The sequence below is a fragment of the Macaca fascicularis genome, chromosome 2 (assembly GCF_037993035.2).
Source record: "Macaca fascicularis isolate 582-1 chromosome 2, T2T-MFA8v1.1".
NCBI classification, from domain to species: domain Eukaryota; kingdom Metazoa; phylum Chordata; class Mammalia; order Primates; family Cercopithecidae; genus Macaca; species Macaca fascicularis.
In genome coordinates, this window is record NC_088376.1 from 44,175,536 (window position 1) to 44,196,096 (window position 20,561).

The 20,561-nt window shown below is 40.7% G+C and overlaps 1 protein-coding gene and 1 long non-coding RNA gene across 7 annotated transcripts in view; one reads left to right on the forward strand and one right to left on the reverse strand.

The window, feature by feature from the left end:
- Positions 1 to 20,561, forward strand: part of ZBTB38 (zinc finger and BTB domain containing 38) — a 138,955-nt gene that overhangs the window by 35,873 nt on the left and 82,521 nt on the right. The gene's annotated exons all lie outside the window — the stretch shown is intronic.
- On the reverse strand, positions 5,421 to 6,124 carry LOC135969640 (uncharacterized). The gene is made up of 2 exons (XR_010584964.2): positions 5,996 to 6,124; positions 5,421 to 5,634 (listed from the first exon to the last, which is right to left on the reverse strand). It is a non-coding gene; the product is annotated as an uncharacterized lncRNA (long non-coding RNA).

Below are 20,561 nucleotides of genomic sequence, written 5' to 3' on the forward strand. Positions count from 1 at the left end.
CCCTCTGTTATAAATACATGTAATGGTTTCTCTTGTTCTGATTAGACCCCGACTGATACATATGTCATGGTTAAAACACATTTTCCTCTAACATAGATTATATATTATTAGATTCTTTAATTATAGTTGTGGTTGCCAATCTATTATTATTTGTAATTATTTGTTTGAAGGGTAGTTCTTAATCTATTGAAGTTATTTGTATTTGCCCATAACATTTTAAAATGCTTAAATATCATAAATGCTTGTGAATTCCACCATCCTGAGCTTCAAAGGAATGGCCTAATTTTACAATATATGTTCACATGGTAAATGTAATGGAAATATAAATCGTAAGCCAGTTAATAATTGTTATTCATAATGGGACTACTACTGTATTTTGTAGAAATAGCCCGCATCTATTCTTGAGCTAATATACATACTGACTTCCAGCAATAGTGCCATGGAGGAATGATCCAGTAATAGTTACAGTAAAAGAAATGCTCATAATAGCTTTGGAACTTGGAAGTAATTATATCTTCCTCTTCAAGTGATTTATTTTTATCATTACTTGCAGTGTCTTTCCTGAACCTTAGCCTAAAATCCTCTCTCCTGCTGACTGCAAATTTAGGTCCTTCCAGGAGGGGAATGCATTAGTAAAATGTCGTCAAAGGGCCCTCAACTAAAGCAAGTCAATTTGGCTACCATTTCCTTTCTTCTCTCCTTTTCTCATCTTACTCAAGCTTAAAGGATCCTACAAGTGTAAGTAAAGCACATAAACGAGCTAGGATTTCAAACGTGGAACCAGGCATTGTGTCTGTCAAGAGCCAATGAGTGTCTGATTAAAGATGGCAGATGAGCACACTTGATTTATCCTCACCAAGACCCCACTAAAACGATAGTAACGGCATTTAAAAAGTGATAATCACCATAGTAATGGTAAAGGGACTCTCGGCAGATAAGCAATTTTACAGAATTTCTGGAGGGTCAACAGTGAATGGAGGAGTGGAGGTAGAAGAAAGATAAAGGAAGCCAAACCTAAATTACAAGAGTAAGGGTGGAGGAGGCTAGAACTGAGGAGGAAGTCTTTGCAACGCAAAATCTAGGAGACTAGGCAACTCATAAACATCAGCTGAGGGAGTAATGGGGTTGAAATCACCATGATTCATGAAATACCCCAAAGGAGCAGTTAGCCTCTAACCCCACTTGGCAGCCAGACAGGCCCTCCTCTACTTTTACCTTTACCTTTACTCCCTCACCCCACTAAAAGTCTGACAGCCTTGTTCTCTCTACAAAATGAGGTGGCCCCCAAAATGAAACTACTGATATCCTGACATTTAGGAAATAGCTAAATAGCTGAGTCCCTACCAAGTAATTATAATGCATGTAATAGAAGCAGCAAATAGTTATAAAACACTGCAATGAGGACATTATATATTAATTCATTTAATATTCACAACTCTAGGAAGAAACTAAAGCACATAGTGCTGTTTGAGATCATGCAGCAGTTAACTGACAATGCTAAATCACCACAAGGTTAAATCACCACTAGTAAGCTCATTCCAGGTGCAAAAAACAAATAAACAAACAAAAACCCAAAGCCAATTAGTACCTTATTGTCTCATTCCAAAGTAAAGACAACTGAGGATGATCAGATACTTGAAGAAAGAATACAACACGATACAAAAATTAGCTGGGCATGGTGGTGCATATCTGTAATCCCAGCAACTTGAGAGGCTGAGGCACAAGAATCACTTGAACCTGGGAGGCGGAGGTTGAAGTGAGCTGAGATGATGCCACCGCACTCCAGCCTGGGCAATAGAGTGAGACTCTGTCTCAAAAAAATAAATAAATAAATAAAAATACATCATGAAAGACAGATAAAAATAAAAACAAGAATGGCCCAAGGAAAGAGTAAACATGAGAAACAGAAGGGAAGAAAGAAACTCCCAGCTGGCACCCTTGAGAAATTTGATGAGATATTGCATCATAAAAGAACAGGATGCAATGAAAAAAGAAAAATCAGAGCATTGTTAGGAGCCTTTGGATATTAAAAACATTTACAAAAAAAATCTCTATATATTTTTAAACAAAGCATTAGAATATAAATTCGAAGAAATCTCCCAAAGAGGACAAAAAGATGGAAATCATAAAAGAAAAGAAAGGAGTCTTAGAGGGCTAATCCACAGTTGACTAATAGTAGTGACAGTAAGAGAAAATGGATATTGAGAAATAGAAGACATTTCCTAGAGCTGAAGGACATGAGTTCATTAGACATAGAATCATTACATTTACACATCGGGGATAAGGAAATGATCCTCTATGACATTCGTAATCTGTGTTGTGACTAAAATGAAGTCTTTTGTGCTCTCTTTATAGGTTTAGTCTAGGAGTTGAATATGAGTAACAGGGCTTACATTATGGTGACCATGAAAAATATTGTAGGGTTAGTAACCACTCTGATTACATTTCTTTTCTTGTATAGTCTTTTGTTTTTTTTCACTGGAGTTTGTATTTGCCTTTCTGAGCATCTTTGTCATCATTTTATCCCTCAAGTTTATTCAATCTCTTTATGTAATCAGTTATTCTATCAAATCTTTTCTTTGCTCCTGAGATCTCACCTACTTCAATTTGGACATCTTGCTCTCTGGGTTCCTGCACAGGAATCACCCAGGGTCTTCACTGGATTAAATTGCTTGGAGTCTACATTTTGTTCTTTTGGTCTTACTTCCTTGGTTTGCTGAAACAGATCCTCAGGCAACTTCTTTAGAAAGGATGTGTAGGTGATTAATTTTCTTTGACATCATATTTAATTATCACCTTTAATTGATACATTGGTCAAAAGTGTATTTTTAGCCTGAAAATTTTTTTTTCTTGAAACATGGAAAAATTGTTCCAGTGCCTTCTAGCATCAAGTGTTGCTAAGAACAGTTCTGATAAAATTCAATTTTCATTCTGTTGGTAAGAACATTCCTTTCCTCTACTCTCACTATCTTAAAATGGATACAGCATTCACTATAGAAATATAAGCCTATTGCTTAAAGGTATGGAGATATCTAGCAGAAGAAATGTCTAAAAAGGTAAGAAACGATTGCCTTGTACAGTAGTACTGGGGAAGACAGTTCACCATTGCTTTATTTTTTCTTAACAATGTGCATTATTATTTTGAAAAAAAAATTATATTATAAAACGTGGATTGCTAAACCATAAAGAAAAGCCAGCGAAAGATTATCACACATGGCAGGGTTGTGTTATCTCTAGGGTAGGGAGGTGGTTGTGCTCAGAACTCAGAAAGGAATGCTAAGGGCTCCTAGAGAACTGGCATTACTGTTATTTGACTTGAAAAGTAATTGACCAGTTGCTTGCTTCATACTTATCCTTTAAATAGTACAACCACGTTTTGTGAATTCTCCTAATATGCAATTCACAATTTTTAAAAAGAGGCATATGACATATACATTCATTCCAAATGCCAATGTAAATGTCTGGTCCAAGTCAGCTTAGCAAAATAAAAATTGTCTTGCAAAGATAATATTATCAATAATTTTCTTTAATAGTACAAAAAAACATATATCAGACCAGGCATGGTGGAGAGAAAGTTCTCTCCCTAGGACTTTGGGAGGCCGAGGCAGGAAGATTGCTTGAAGCCAGGGGTTCATGACCAGACCGATCCTGTCTGGGCATCATAGTGACCCTGTCGCTACAAAAAAATTTTAGAAGCCAGGCACAGTGGCACATGCCTGTAGTCCTAGTTACTTGGGAGACTGAGGCAGGAGGATTACTTGAGCCTGGGAATTAGCTGTAATCATTCCACTGTGCTCCAGTCTGTCTCTTAAAAAAAAAAAAAAAAAAAAGACTCTGTCTCTTAAAAAAAAAAAGTATTATCATTAATTTTCCCTTTTCGTTTTTCTCAGATTCAATATTATAGGTTCAAAATGTTAAGTATTAAGTGCAATTGTTATCTAACAATTTCTTTTTTTTTTTTTTTTTTTTTTTTTTTTTTGAGACGGAGTCTTGCTCTGTCACCCAGGCTGTTATCTAACAATTTCTTTATAGATGAGTTAAGCTTATATTTTGAGGGTTTTTTAAATTCCATGGGAGAGGAAGATACTATCTGAACCTCAGGTTGTTGGAGATTTCAATACAAAGATAAAGTCTTGTTTTTGTAAGGTTATGTTTCTAGAGGTTTACTGCTGATAATTTAACTCAGTTCCACATTGACTGAGTACTTGAGACCTACCAAGAATTCATTTACCCGATAAATATGCCAGGCATGGTTTTGGCCTAAAGCTGCAGACAAAGTCCTTGCTCTCATCAAGCTTACACTCTAGGGGAGCAGGGGCGACAGATAGTCAGCAATTCAATAAATAATTTTGTTATATACCAAGTGATAAAGAAAAATAGAGCAGAAAAAGAAGCTAGAGAGGAGAGAGGGGGCTGCTGTTTCATGCAGAAACCCGAATGAAAATGAGAGAGGGAGATGTGTAGCTATCTGGGATGTATAATCCCAGCACCTGCCTCCTTCTGGGGTTACACAAATAAATATGTCTCTGTCCTCAAGGTATGTATAGACCATGAAAGAACCCATGATAATCTGAACTCTCAGAATCAGAATGTTGTAGAAGGGGTTAGATTCACAGTATGTTTAGACTGAAGATATACAGATGGAGGGAAGGTGAACGGGAGGGCTTCAAGTTTGAGAGATGAGTAAGCAGACAAGAATGGAAGAAGCATTTCATAAAGGCAAAGCCAGCTAGGGTGGGCTTAAGGAATAGCTAGGAAAATGGGGTGACGATGGTATACATGGGTGAAGGGAACTGGGGGAGAACTTAAAGCAAAATGAATTATAGGCATAATACATGACAAATGGAGTAAGCCAGAGAGTGGACGAGAGGGTGGATGATCTTTGCCACAAAGCAGCTCTCTAGGTGGAGTAGAGAGTGAAGCCTGTATTTTCCCCAGATGGAGGAGTGGCACTACTGAGCTGGGCCACTACAGGCTGCAGCCATAAAAGCCATATCTCTGATCATGACAAACTCACAGGCCAGTGAGCTCAGATATCAAACACGCACAGACAGAGGAATTCTGAAGACACTCGACTGAAAAATTGAAGGTAACATAAGAACCCCCAAATAAGACTAAGCTGCCTTCGGTCTTAGTAGTACTAGTTTGCATGCCAAACAAACAAATGAACAAACCCTGACCTCCCCTCCCCCGATCCCCAAACCTTGAAAAGTAGCAGAGCACGTGCAGACCATGATAAGGGAGTTTCGGGGCATAATGCACAGCAAAACTTCCTCCAGACAGACAAGAGTCCCTTTGTCCCAAATCCCTCAGCTCACCAGGGGTGTTTAGGCCCACAGGCTCTTGCTTTTCTTCTCCCCATCAGTCTCTCTGTCTCTGTCACCTTCACCATTTCTCTTCCACTCTTTTACCTCCCCCTCTTTCTTTCTTTCCAAACCAAGCCCTCAGACCTCAACCCAACCCTCTCTTCTTTCTAGGAGTTCTGGTCCTTCCCCGCTGAGGGTGATGCCCATTTTTCATCTTTCCCCTTATGCATCACTTACCCCACAACCTTCATCCAATCCGCTCTTCTTAGAAAATAGAGGAAAGAAAAGAATTCTAGAAATTTCTCATTGAATATCTTCACTCTTGTTACTAACCAAAAAGCAAAAGTTGACATTAGAACTCATGGAAGAAAACTGAGAGTCAATTACCTACCAATACAATAGATATTTCAGTTTTCCAGAGGGAAAGGGTATTGGGAAGGGGAGAAGGGGGAAGGAAAGAGAGGACAATGGCTCTACCATCATTTGTATGCATGTGTGTTTCTCCCATGTATTATGGACCATGCCACACACTGCTGAGGCCTGTATCTTCCACAGCACCTTAGCAGGTAGAAATACTTGAATGAATGAATGAATGAATGAATGGACACATAAGCGTAGCAAATGAGGCATTGAGTGCGGTGAGATTGCTCCTAGCTGTCTGATGACAGTCCTGGTTCACTGTTACTCACCGTAGATGGAGACGGCTTCTTGGAAGCTATCCTGGACTCCAGCAGTTATCTCCAGGAACACTCCAGTTGTTCCTCCGGCAAGTGTGGTCTTGCAGAACAACACGATGGTTAGCTAACTGCTGCGGGAATTCATAACCACCCTATGAAGTCAACACTTGGGTATCTGGTCTTATCCCAAATTTCTTCAACTCAGGCCCTCTTGGTTGGACTTGTTGATTTCATAAGTCAATAATCCCTTCACTCTCTTACAAATAGTGTGGATTAAGTGGTATCAAGGCATAAATCTCTTTCAAAGTTCTATGCACAATACACACAATGCTTGTATCTCAAAGTTAACTTTTTAAAAACACCATAAATGTTATTACAAGGAAATCATTACTAACCTACAAAACCCTTAACACTCAGTATATCCCACGTGAGCTGCCTGCTAATCCTCTTTAAACCCTGCTCTCAGCATGGAATTCCTGTGCTGAAAACCCAGCTGCCCAGTGTCTGAAAAACTCTATGCAGCACTGAAAGCCAACGCTGGTCCCACTTTCCAGGCCGCACTCCATGCATTCCGCATTGCTTCCAACATGCTGCCTCACAATCAGGTGGTGGCCATTCTCATCTCTGTCCCTTTGTCCAGCCAGCTTCTTCCCTGGAGTTTCTCTCTCTTTCCCCTCCTCTCTCTCCCAGCTGACTGAAATCGAGAAATTATATGGGCAAAGGTTTCCTTCTAGAAGTCTCCTTCAGGGAGCCTTCCTGACTGGTCCAGTCCTTGTAGCTTTCTGGGTTCCCCATGTCCCCGCCTTGCTCATGGTCAGCACAACCCCACAGTGCACTTCGGGATTCATCGGCATCTCTCTCCAGGCAGGCAGTACCCTCCTCCTGGAAGTACCCATATCTTTTACTTCTCTCTGTCTCTCAGAATACTGAACACATTGCTTTTTGCATAATGACTGTTATTGCAAAACTCTGATTGAGTCAAAGGAACTAAATCCATTCGTCTAAGGACTTGCAGTTCACCCCAGTTCAGATGATGGGCACTGGGAGAATGATAGGCATAATCAAGATGGAGGGTCTAGGCCTAATTCCAGGCCTCTTTCTCACGATTCTTCTTGAAGATCCTGTTTTCATCTTATTTTTACGGTGGGTAGTGGAGTACATGGCAAGATCCTAAGAAGTCATGTTTCCACTCAATTAATATATGCACACATTGTTATAAACTAAGCTATACGTGCTTAGTTTATATTCTCTTAGAGAGAATTTCTAAGAGGTGAAGATTACAATGAGAGGAAGGAGAGTTGAGGAAGCTCTGCTCAAAATACAAGCACTCCTCTCTTTCCAAGGAGGAATCTCATAGATTACATTATAGAGATAAATGTGGGTAACAGGTAAGAATGCAGTATAACAACAATACCCAGATGCAAAGAATGTCACATTTCTGTATTTCTCTCAAATCACATTAAACTTGGCTACAAGGTCCTTACTCTCCAAGGTTGGGAAATAGTCTAATATCCTGACTACTGGGTCTTCCTGATGCCTCAATGGGCATGTACAGGAGCCCCAGGCTTTCACGTGCTTAGAGAAATGGGGATATCCTGATTCACAGACCATGGTGGTTGTCATGGTAACCGCTACTCCTGCTACTCCATGCTCTAGCCTTTTCTGCTAGTTGGGCCTTCTGGGGGGCCATGGAAAGATGTCTTGGTGCTGTGCTTGTCTTCCCTGGCCACAGGTTATCCATGGAGAGCCCTACCCCGGCTCTCAAAGTTGGAGTGTACAGTGTGCAGCCTCCGCAGGCTTTCCAGTAGCTCCCACCTGAGTTCACACAGCAGGGGTGGGATATAGATCCCTGCCACCCTGGAAATCTCTAACCCAAAATCCCACCTCTCACACAGACTTCCCATCTTAGGGGGGTCACCAGTAGGGCTGGACCACCCTCTCCTCCTTTAGCCACAGCAACTGTCTCCACCATCCTGAATAATTCTTCTTAATCAGTCTGAATTTCAAACAAAGATCTGAGTGGAGGGGCTTTATCCTGGGAGCCCAAAAACTTCTCTGTTTTAGGCTCCAAAGTACAAAGGGCTATTTCTTTCTTTCTCCCTGAGGAAGGAGAGCCAGCCCAAGACACAAAACTCAAAGCTAAAAAAAATTCCCTTATCATACTTTTTTGCTGGTAAGACCACAGCAGTAAAAAGGACACCAATTAACTTCTCTGCCACTCTCTGTTTCATGGGTGAATACTCAACCTATAGGTGTGTATTTGTGGTGGAGCGGGGGTTGTGTGGCCAAATGCATTAACAAAGACGATGTGGAGACTGATGAAATCTCAAAGGGCAGCTCTGAAAGAGGAGCCATGAGAAGAAAGCATTAACTGTAGCAGGTGCTGCTGTGCCCTGGGACCATGGGAAATGAGGAAATGGCAATTTGCAAGGATTTCCTGGGCAGCAGTTGGACTAGGGCTGGTGTAAGGAATAGGACTACTCATACAGTGGCCCAGGGGCGAGAAGACAGACGGCTCTTCCCTTGCCCAGCCCTGCATCCTGGCACGGGGCTACACTTCAAGGGATGCCTTTTTCTCACTCATACAAAAGTGTTAAGGGCTGCTGCAGCTCTGTTTAGGAAAGACAGTGGGATAAGAAAATATGCCAGGTTCAAGGGAAGCCTCGGTATTTGGTCGACCACAAAGACTGACACAATTCTGTACTACATCTAACCTTACATGAAAGCCTCACCAAGCATCAGGGAAACAAAAAGCATTGACACAACCAAATACCAATCAAGGGAAGCCAGGGATGGGGAAACCAAGGCAGAGCGGCATCTTGTCTCTCTTCCTCCTCTCCTCATCTAGTTGGTCAATTGGTCAAGTGCTCTGGCTGTATCAGTCCAGGCAAATATGGAGAATTCTTAAATTCTCACTTAAAGTGTTAGAGGAGGGCTTTTAAAGATGATTGTTCCTGCTAGGCTTCCTTATTTGATATTGTAAACAACTGGGAAATTATCTTAATAAGTGTATTCTATATAAGTGTCTTAGAATGGAGAAATTGGGGAAAAAAAGATTTGAGATTTCCTTCATTAACCATCAAGAATGACTTTTTTTAAAAGTTCACTTGGGAACTACAAATGTAATATCTGTTAATTGCAGAAAATAGTTAGATCACTACCAAATTGCTCTCTTCAAAATTATGTATATGTTATAAATGTTATAGAACCAATTTGTTTTCTCATTACTACTATTTGTGTTTGATCTTTTCTCCGTACATTTAACCATTAGGCATATTCTTAATCTTTTCCATGTTTGCCAGTGTGATAGGCAAATAACCCTCCTTGTATTGGTCTCCATTTCCCTGATGCTAGTGATACTGAACATGTTTTATATACTATTTGTCATTTGTACTTTTACTATGACTTACTTCTTTTTTTTCTTTGCCCTCATTCTTGTGTGTTGTTTGTTCAATTAGCGCTGATATTAATCCTTTATTATTCTCCTGAAAATATTTTCTCAAAGTATGTCATTAGTCCTTCCACAGTGTTTATGGTGTCTTTAGCCAAACAGAGGGTTTTTATGCAAAGAAATCTATCAATGACTTACTTTATGGTATTTGGGGTTTTGTGACTTATTTAGGAAGGCATCCTCCATTATAGAAATATTCTCTTTCATTTTTCCATTTGGTATTTTTGTCATCTTTTCTGTTTTGTTTTGTTTTGTTTTGTTTGTTTTGAGATGGAGTCTCACTCTGCTGCCCAGGCTGGAGTGCAGTGGCACAATCTCGGCTCACTGCAACCACCGCCTCCCGGGTTCAAGCAATTCTCCTGCCTCGGCCTCCTGAGTAGCTGGGATTACAGGCACCCCCCACCATGCCCAGTTAACTGTTGTCTTGAACTCCTGAGCTCAGGTGACCTGCCCACCTCAGCTTCCCAAAGTGCTGGGATTATAGCATGAACCACTGCGCCTGGTCATTTCTGTGGTCTCTAAAAAAGTTTGTATCATCAACTTAGCTTTTATTTATTTGTTGTATAATGCAGAGGTAAGACCCTTAATTAACACCACCTAACCACATTTCATATGCATTGTAGAGAAAAAGGAACCTAAGCTTTTTATTCACCTGAGAGACCGTGGTGAGAAGTCTGTGAGAGAGGAAAAGATGTTACCCAATAAAGATCATACACTCTAGTGGGAAGGCTATTATGGTAACCACATAATCCAAATTTTCTAAAGTGATCCTGGTTTCTAATAGTCTTTCTTACTGACACAGCATTAGAACCAACTTCTGATTCAGAAACTGTGGTCATATAGCCATCAGCCCGTGAAAGAGTACAAGGTAAGTACCACAGGAAGTCTATTGAATTCTACTAATTCAGAGGTGCAAGGGGCATTTCTGCCTGGCTTTCCAGGCAGAAATATTAGGGAGAACATTTGAATTCAGCCTCAAAGGCAAGTTAAATTTTGATAGACCAAGATGGTGGGAGGGATCCTGCCAGGCCCAGGGAACAAGGAGCAAAGGCAGAGAAGCAGGGAAGCACAGGTTGTATGTCTGGAACCCTTGCAATCTGTCCAATTGTCTGCCAATAGGAAAGTCATGAGGAGTTAAATTATATGGTAGTTTGAGGCCAGAGGGTGGAAGACTTTGAAAATCAAGGAAATGAATTTGTGCTTTATTTTCTAGATAATAGATCACCACGAAATGTTCTTTTAAGAATGGCTTTATTAAGATATGATTCACATGTCATTCAATTCACCTACTTAAAGTGTAAAATTCACCCTTTTAAAGTGTATAATTCAGAAGTTTTTAGTATAGTCACAGACAAATGCAACCATCAACACAGTCACTTTTAGAAAATTTTCATCACCTCAGAAAGAAACCTTATACCCTTCGACTGTCACCTCCCTAAGCCCTCATCTCCATCCCATCCCTAAGCAACAAGTAATCTATTTTCTGCCCATATAGATTTCTCTGTTCTGGATGTATTATATTTATGAAAACATAGAATTTGTGGTCTTTTGTCAGTGGCTTATTTGATTTGGCACAATACTACCACTAAAGGCTTGAACTACAGAATTCTGTAACCAAACTGGCTCTTTAAAGAGAAGGAACTGCATTCAGGATGGTGGATGGGGGCTGGGAGGTCAAGGAGAGCCATTAGGAGGCCAGTGAGTAGCTGTTATGTGGTCATATGAGTGGTCAGTAAGGAAGCTTTTGGCTGCAAGTAAGGAACACTGAAGTACAAATAGCATAAATGACAAAGACATATTATCTTACTAACAGGAAACCTGGAAGTAGGTGGTTCTTGAGTTGACCCATGACTTACCAGTGTTGCCAAGGACCCAGCTCTTCCACCTTTCTCTCTACCATCTTAAGGTACTGATTTTTACACTCTGACCTTCCCCCTCATTGTTGGAAGATGCTGCAGCTCTTCAAGGAATCACCTCTTCATACAATCGCTTACAGAAACCTGAAACTCTGGATTTTAAGGAAGGAAACTTTTTCCCAGTGCCCTACCCAAGAAACTTCCCCTCATGTGCCATTGGCCAGAATCATACCACACATCCATGCCTTAGTTGTGAGGTAGGCTGAGCATGTGCCTGTCTGCCATTGTCAACCCCTGTGGTGGGTGGTGAGCTCTGCCCAGCAAGAAGGAAAGGAGAGGTGTTGGCAATTGTGTAGGCTAACAACAGTGTTTGCCACAAGAGACAAAGAAGATCCAGGATAGCAGAGCATTCTTAGTCCAGCAAAGGACAGTATTTTTTGAAGATAAGAATGTGGTCAACTGGAATAGTGAAGATAAGAAAAACAGTAATCAATAAAAATATAACGGGACCAGGCACAGTGGCTCATGCCTGTAATCCCAGCACTTTGGGAGGCCAATGCAGGAGGATCGCTTGAGCCCAGGAGTTCAAGACCAGCCTGGGCAACACAGCAAGACCTCATCTCTACAAAAAGTTAAAAAATTAGCCAGGCATGGTGGTGCATGCCTGTGGTTCCAGCTACTCAGGGGGCTGAGGTGGGAGGATTGCTTGAGCCCAGAAGGTTGAGGTTGGAGTGAGCCATGATCACACCACTGCACTCCAGTCTGGGCAACAGAGCAAGACCCTGTCTCATAAACAAAAACAACAAATTTTTTTTGAGTTGTCTCAGTTTTCCTTATAAACTTGTCATAAAATGAAGTTTTAAAACCTCATATTCAATAGAAAACCAAACGTGCTTCCTATAAAATGTCCATAATAATAAATACAAAAACAACAAAAGAATCTTACTAATTTCTAGGTAGACAGCATAGCCTGCAGAAGATTCTAATCCTGAGCCAAGCTCTCTACAAAAGGGTGAGATCCCAAGTGTCAAAGAGGCATTAAAGACATGCACCACACGATTCAGTGTCCTCTAATGTCTGTCATAGACCATCTTAGCTCTGGGACCTCACAGTGCTAAGCATCCTAAGCTTCTGGGAACATGCAGTAGATCCTTATCTTTGATCTGAAGAGGTACTCTGTTTATTAAATATGAAAAATTATAATTTGTGCTATTGACTCTAACTCCTGTATGACAAGCAAAGTCAAAAGAATCCCCTGTGTGCCTTGATGCTTGTTTCGGTGTGTGCCTGGAGAGAGGGATGAATGTCTTAAGCTTCACCATCAGAAATTGCCATTTTTTACATCAAAAAGGATCTGCAGTTGTCATTTCTAATACAGTTCAGCCTAATCAACCACCAAGGATGTTAACATTGATTCTGGGGAGGCATGAGGGGATGGAAAATCTTTTAATTATATTTTATTATATTACTCATGAGCATGTATTATTTTTGAATTGTTAACAATTCTAATTTAAAAAAATTAAGGAACAAAAAGAGAATGCTTAGTCTGAGCTGTCAAAAGCTGTGAATAAGTTGTAAGTCCCTGGGCCGGTCCCATTATTTTTCTAGTCTAGGATTTCTTCACCTCAGTACTATTGACTTACTGGACCAGATAGTTGTGTTGGGGTGGGGGGCTGTCCTGTGTATTGTAGGATGTTTGGCAGCATCCCTGGCTTCTACCCACTGTTGACAGTATTACCCCCCAAAATGACAATAAAAAATGTCTCCAGATGTTGCCAAACGTTTTCCAGGGGGCAAACGCACCCCTGGTTGAGAATCACTGTTCTTGTCCTCAATTTCTCATCAATAAAAGGAAGCACAGAACCGAGTGCTTTAAGCTCCCCTGAAGCACCAAATTCTCTGACTCCATCAATGTCAAATCTGTAAATGTGTTTTCCAGAAGTTATTTTCCTCCAGAACCACTAGAGGGGACACTCTGCTACACAAAGGACAAAAACAGAGCACTCTGGGAACTTTGTTTTCCTCTCCTCTTGACTTTGTTTCTGTTTCTGACCGCCCCAGCCTTAAATAAATAGTCTTTGATGTTGAGTGTGATAACCCCTCACCATGAAGCATGAAGAGTTGTTTGTCTTGTGCCTGGTGCCATTAAAGTCAGTGTTTTTAGATATGGCGGGGAGGGGAGAGCAAAATGTTCTCTGCTTTTTAAACATTCTTTGTAAGGCAGTCAGATGAATCATGCCTCTAAAAAAAGATATGCATTTCCATAAGCGGAGCCTGCAGGACAACCAGGCTGGGAGGTGGAAAATCTAGTTCTCTTCCTGGTCCTGCCACTTCTGGGCTGTGTGATGTTGGCCAAATTTCTTGACTTCTCTGGTTTTATATAAATAACGGAACTGAAGACGCTGAGGCTGAGAAGTTAAGGTCACACAGTATGTTAAGTGGCCAAGCAAGGACTTGCATCTGACCCATCAACTTCATAGAATAGTTGTGAAAACCAAATGAGATGGAGTACGTGAAAGAGTTTTGAAAAATAGAAAACCACACAAGTTCAAGGTGTGGATGTGTAGATATTGTGGGAATGAGAGAAGGGGATGGCTACGGGGTGGCATGAGGGAGCAGGAACAGAAGTTACTCCTTCTCCAAGTGTTGTATATTACAGGAAAGAGCCTCAGTGCCCCCAAATACTTCACTACTGATGGAGCTTCATCCCTAGAACTTAAGGTCTCCAACCCTATATAAGTGGACACATCACTAAGAGGAGTTTATCTCTCATGAGTTGTTTAAACACCTTAGTGAAAGTGAGGGATCTATATCGACACTGGTTTTTAAACATTTTTTTAAAACCCTGAACCACGATAGAAAATATGTTTCACAGAGAGACCCAGCTCACATACATATTATAAAATTGAAAGTGTTTGTTATAATGTACTTGGATCTTTTCTATTGTTTTATTTTATTCTATCACTTGAAACCAATGCTGACCCACTAAATAATGAGTCCTGACCTACGCTTGAAGGTATTATACTAGAAGGTTTTGTGGAGGGGAAAGAGTATAGGGTCCTGGGGCTGGTCTAGGGAGGAAACAGATGTGGCCTCCAAACAATACTCAAGGAGCCCTAAAGATGAACTTTTTACAGTTTGCCAAGGGCTCATTCTCTGAGGCATGATTCAGGAGGAAGAAAATAGAACAATAATTCCAAATTCGAATTCCCAAAATTCACCCGAATGAGTGATGATGGGCTATTGGGTAGCAATCTCTAGGCTGGATTCTCAGAGGTTATGATCTAAACCCCACATCATTAACATAAAATATGGATAGCATAAAATAACCAGCACAAAAAAAAAAACATTTTTAATCCAACATCTATTGAGCCATTATTATATATCAGACATTGCACTAAGCACTTTACATGAGTGATAGGACATACATTAAGTTTAAGTGTTCCCTGATTTTCTTCTCTTCCTGCCCACTAACAAGATTTCTGGATTTGTCTGTCCAATTTCTTTTTCTGCTCCATCAGAAGAAGAACTGGACAGAAGCAGAAGAACCAGAGGAATGCTGATTAGGACTGGAAAGAAAGCTTTTACGGAGTTTGGGAGAAAGAAAGGGAGGCAGAAGCTATGGAGTGTAAGGGGCTTGGATAGGAGAGGGAAAGGATGCTAAGGGGAATTGAAGGGGCTCTTTGTGATGTTTGAGAAATGCAAGTATTAATATGAGTTAATTAGAAGTTACTTTTGGCAACTAGACTGGGTTTCTTGGACTGCAACCCTGCCCCCTCCCCAAGACCGCACCCTGTGGGTCATGGTCTGAATAGGGTTACATGTGCATTATCTTATTTAATCTGCATAACAAACCCATAAGGTGGTATTAGTATTTCCTTTTTCTCACATGAAGAAAAAGAACTTGATACAGTCGAAGTAACCTTACATTACATGCAGGTAATAAATAGTGAAACCAGGACTGGGACTTAAGACTTTTGATCATGAAAGCAGAAACTCTTAAGTCCATGAGCATAGATGATTCCCAGTATAAACAATACCAGTTAATAAAATACTCGAGAATAAATTTAACAAAATAATTGCAAGACTTGTACACTGAAAACAACAAAACATTGCTGAAATAAATCAAAGATCTAAATAAATGAGAAGGCTTCCTAAGTTTATGAATCAGATGACTTAATATTGCTAATATGGGATTACTCCCAAAATTGATCTGCAGGTACAATTTAACATCTATCAAAACCCCAGCTGGATTTTTGCAGAAATTGAGAAGCTGATCCTAAAAATCATACAGCAATTCAAGGGATTCAGAATAGCCAAACAATCTTGAAAAAGAACAAAGTTGGTAGATTCACACTTCCTAATTTCCAAACATAACATAAAGCTATAGTAATCAAAACAGTGTGGTACTGACATAACAATAGATATCTAAATCAATGGAATAGAATTAAGACTCCAGGAATAAATATTAATATTTATTGTCAGTTGATTTTTGACAAAGGGGCCAAGACAATTCAATAGAGGAAAGAATAAACTTTTTTTAAAATAAACTCTTTATTTTAGAATAGTTTTATATGTACAGAATTGTTGTAAAAATAATCTTTTCAACAAATAGTTATGGGACAACCAGATAGCCACATGAAAAGAATGAATGTGGATCCCTACCTCACACCATAAGCAAAATTAACTTAAAGTGTATCATAGATCTAAATGTAAGAACTAAAACTAGGCCGGGCGCGGTGGCTCAAGCCTATAATCCCAGCACTTTGGGAGGCCGAGACGGGTGGATCACGAGGTCAGGAGATCAAGACCATCCTGGCTAACATGGTGAAACCCCGTCTCTACTAAAAAAATACAAAAAATTAGCCAGGCGAGGTGGCGGGCACCTGTAGTCCCAGCTACTCGGGAGGCTGAGGCAGGAGAATGGTGTAAACCCGGGAGGCGGAGCTTGCAGTGAGCTGAGATCCGGCCACTGCACTCCAGCCTGGGAGACAGAGCGAGACTCCGTCTCAAAAAAAAGAACTAAAACTATAAAACTCTTAGAAGAAAACTCAGGTGTAAATCTCCATGACCTTGGGTTAGATAATGTTTTCTTAAATATGATGCCAAAAGTACAAGTGATGAGAGAGAAGATTGATAAGTTGGACTTCATCAAAATTAAAAACTTTTATGCTTCAGATAACACCAACCGGAAATGACAACCATAGACAGGGGGATAATATTGTAAAATATATATCTGATAAGGGACTTATGTCTGGGATATATAAAGAATCCCTAAAACTCAAAAATTAAAAAAATTTAAAAATAGGCTGAGCACGGTGGCTCACGCCTGTAATCCCAGCACCTTGGGAGGCCAAGGCAGGCGGATCACCTGAGGTTGGGAGTTTGACACCAGTTGGACTTCATCAAAATTCAAAACTTTTATGCTTCAAATAACACCAACCAGAAATGAAATGACAATCATGGACAGGGAGATAATATTATAAAATATATCTGATAAGGGACTTGTGTCTGGGATATATAAAGAATCCCTAAAACTGAAAAATTTAAAAAAAAAAATTTAGTCCGAGTGGCTCACACCTGTAATCCCAGCACTTTAGGAGGCCGAGGCAGGCAGATCACCTGAGGTCAGGAGTTCAAGACCAGCCTGACCAACATAGAGAAACTCCGTCTCTACTAAAAATACAAAATTAGCCAGGCATGGTGGCGCATGCCTGTAATCTCAGCACTTGGGAGGCTGAGGCAGGAGAATTGCTTGAACCCGGGAGGTGGAGGTTGTAATGAGCTGAGATGGTGCCATTGCACTCCAGCCTAGGCAATAAGAGGGAAACTCCATCAAAAAAAAAAAAAAAAAAAAAAAAAGCCCAGTTTGAAAGATAAAGGATTTGAATAGACAGTTCTCCAAAGAAGATATACAAGTGACCAATAAGCTCCTGAAAACACACTCAACATCATTAGTCATTTGTTAAATGCAATTCAAAACCACAATGAGATATCACATTGTACCCACTAGGATGGCTATAATAAAAAAGACAGACAATAACAGCGTTGGTGAGGATGTGGGGAAATCAGAACCCTCATAAATTGCTGGTGAGAATGTAAAATGATGCAGCACTTTGGAAAACAGTTTGACAGTTTCTCAAAATGTTAAACATAGTATGATATCACCTAGCAATCCCACTCTTTTGTGTCTACCCAAGAGACATGAATGCATGTCCACAAAAAAAAAAAAACTTGCACATGAATGTTCATAGCAACATTATTCATAACAGCCAGAAAGTGAAAACAACTCAAGTGTTCATCAACTGAGATTTGGATAAACAAAATGTTGTATACTCACACAGTGGAATATTATTTGGGCATAAAAAGGAATGAAGTACTAAACTATTCTATGCCTTAGTTCATTTGCTGTTGCTTAAACAGAACACTTGAAACTGGGTAATTCATAAAGAAAAGAAATTCACTTCTTACAGTTATGAAGGCTGAGAAGTCCAAAGTCTAGGGATCACATCTGGTGAGGACCTTCTTACTGGTGGGGACTCTCTGGCAAGTCCCAAGGTGACACAGGACATTACATGGTGAGGGGGCTGAAAGTGCTAGCTCAGGTCCCTCTTCCTCTTCTTATAAAGCCACAAGTCTCTCTCTTGTGATAACCCATTAATCCATTAACCAATTAATCATTAATCCATGAGTGGATTAACCATCTCTGAAAGATCCCACCTCTCAATACTGCCATATTGGAGATTAAATTTCAACATGAGTTTTGGAGAGGACAGATATTTGAACCATATATTGTATGATTCCATTTGTAGAAAATATCCAGAAGAGGAAAATCTATAGAGACAGAAACTAGATGAGTGGTCGTCTAGGGCTGGTAGGTGGGGACAAATGAAGAATGTGATACCTAATAGGCACGGTGTTTTTTTGGGGGGTGACAAAAAACGTTAAAAACATAGATTACAAATTACATAATTCTGTAAATACACTAAAACCCATTGAATTGTACACTTTAAGTGGGTGAACTTTATGGTATGTAAATTATACCTTAATAATTTTTTTTAAAGAGAGGGAATGAAATGAGAGAAATCTAAGGCAGCAAGTATAGACAAGTCTTCCAAGGAATTCCTTGCATTAATAAAGGTTTGGTTTTAATTACCAGCATTTAACTGCATTTGTTGTAGCAAAGGAGGAGGCTGCTCCACTTCAGGTAGAAGCTAGGGAAGTGATATTGTACTTACTTCTCTGTATCTTCAAATGGATATTTGTCCCAGTTCTCTGATTTTATGTTCACTGTTAGTATCAACCCCAGAGCATATAACCCAAGAATCTGTGTCTCACTTAAGCTTACTGATCATTTCTGCTTCTTTTCTTTATTTTTCTGTTCACATTATCCTGATAGGATGCAGGGTGAAGAAATGATCAGCCTTTGTTCATCTTATTAGAGGAATAAATACCTGTGTGTATGAAGCAAGCAAGGCCACTGAGTCTTTGGGGAAACAGAGCAGGGAGGTGCCCAGAGGCATTTTTTGCAGAGAAGGAAGAAAAGAATAAACAAGTCTTCTGCCAAAAATGCCTGGAACTTAAAGTGATTTCCTCAGCCCAAGATCAGGCTGTGTGCAGACACTGACAGTGAACCTGATCAGTTGCTGCTGCTCCCTTGATTAAAAGCATGTGGCTTTCTCTCTTGTGAAATTCACCTCTATAAATTCCACCTGCCTAGGGATTCAAACTACAAGGAACAAGTGCAATTCCTCAGAGTGGCAACTGGCAGAGCTCCCAGGAACAAGGTAGAACTACACAATGTCCCAGGCATCAGAGGCACAGATTGCCTGAGCCAGGGACAGTGGTCTCTGTGACCTGACACCCCACCCACAGTGGGAAGGAAAGCTGTGGGTGTGTTATCGAGGAGGCCTCCACAAGGGGCTGAAAATTCCTGGTTTTGTCTTCCTCTTGGAATGAGACATTTACTCTAAAAGAATCATGGAAAAGTACAAACCACAGAATCATAAACCACACGGGGAGAGGCTACCTCGTAGGTCATTCTTACACTGGGCCCAGATACCCCAAAAGCAGATGTTCTCTTCTCGCCACCCCTCCTCGCCTTTGCTTGCCCACAGTCATTGCCAGGACTCTCCCTCAGGCCCAGAAAGGCAGCCGATTCCTGGTAGGAGGGCGCTAAGAGTAGAAAGTAACTACCATTGTCAAGTCCAGATCTGTTCCCTGTCCCTTCCCGTTGCTCCTGCACTCTAAAACCACACCACAGTTCCAACTCTTTTTCTGAGTCCAGAGTCTTTGAGAGTGCCGTCATGTCCTTCTTCCTGTAGCCTTCTTGTCTACCCCAGATGTATCCCTTTAATTTCACTGACCTTCCCACCCATATCCATGAGGCCAGAAGGCAACAAAAAGACAAGCGTGGACTCTGGCTCCCGCCGAGGTACTCTGTCCCCCGTGGCTCTCGGATTTTGCATTTTGCATGCCACAGACCTGCGTCCATCCGACCTCCCTAGTTTCTCATCCCTGCTTGAACCTGATGACTGACTCGCCCTCCTGGCCACGCTGAGTAACCCGCCCAGTTGCCAAACCTCAGACCTGGTGTTGACGCAGTAAGAAGGCCTGAGGCCCATGTTGCCAGAACATTCCTAATTGTTTCACTGTTTCCTTGTAGGATTTGGTTTCAAGTCCCATCTTTATCCTTGTCTCCTTTCTCCTGGCCAGGGTGCCCTTGGTCAATATTCCTTCATTCGCTCCAGCCACTCAGCACCGTGATTAAGAAAACAGGATGTGAGATTAGATGATCCAGACTCTGCCACGAACTAGCTGTGAGGCTTCAGAAAAGTGTCTTAACCTCTCTGAGCATCCATTTCCTCCTCTATAGTATTAAGACTATTAATAGTACGTACCTCACAGCTTTTTTGTTGTGATAACCAATAAATGAAATAATCTTCATAAAGCACAGAGGCTTGAATGTTCACTCTAAGTATTTAACATATGTCCTCTACTATTTTATTTTGCAATTATCATTCCTTAATTCATCATATATTTACCAAGCCTCAGGCCAGGCACTGAGATATAAATATCCCCTTTAAAGAGCAGTCATGTCTTAAATCCAGGAAGAGCTAGTTCATGTTGGCACCTAGGGCAGGGAGCTAAGCCCAGGGCCACAGTACAGAGGCAGAGGAGAATAGACACTGACCACCAGCAGCTGCCCGGGGATGGTGACAAAAGTGCCTTCCACCTTTCCGCATCTCTTTCAATACCACTGCAACTCCTT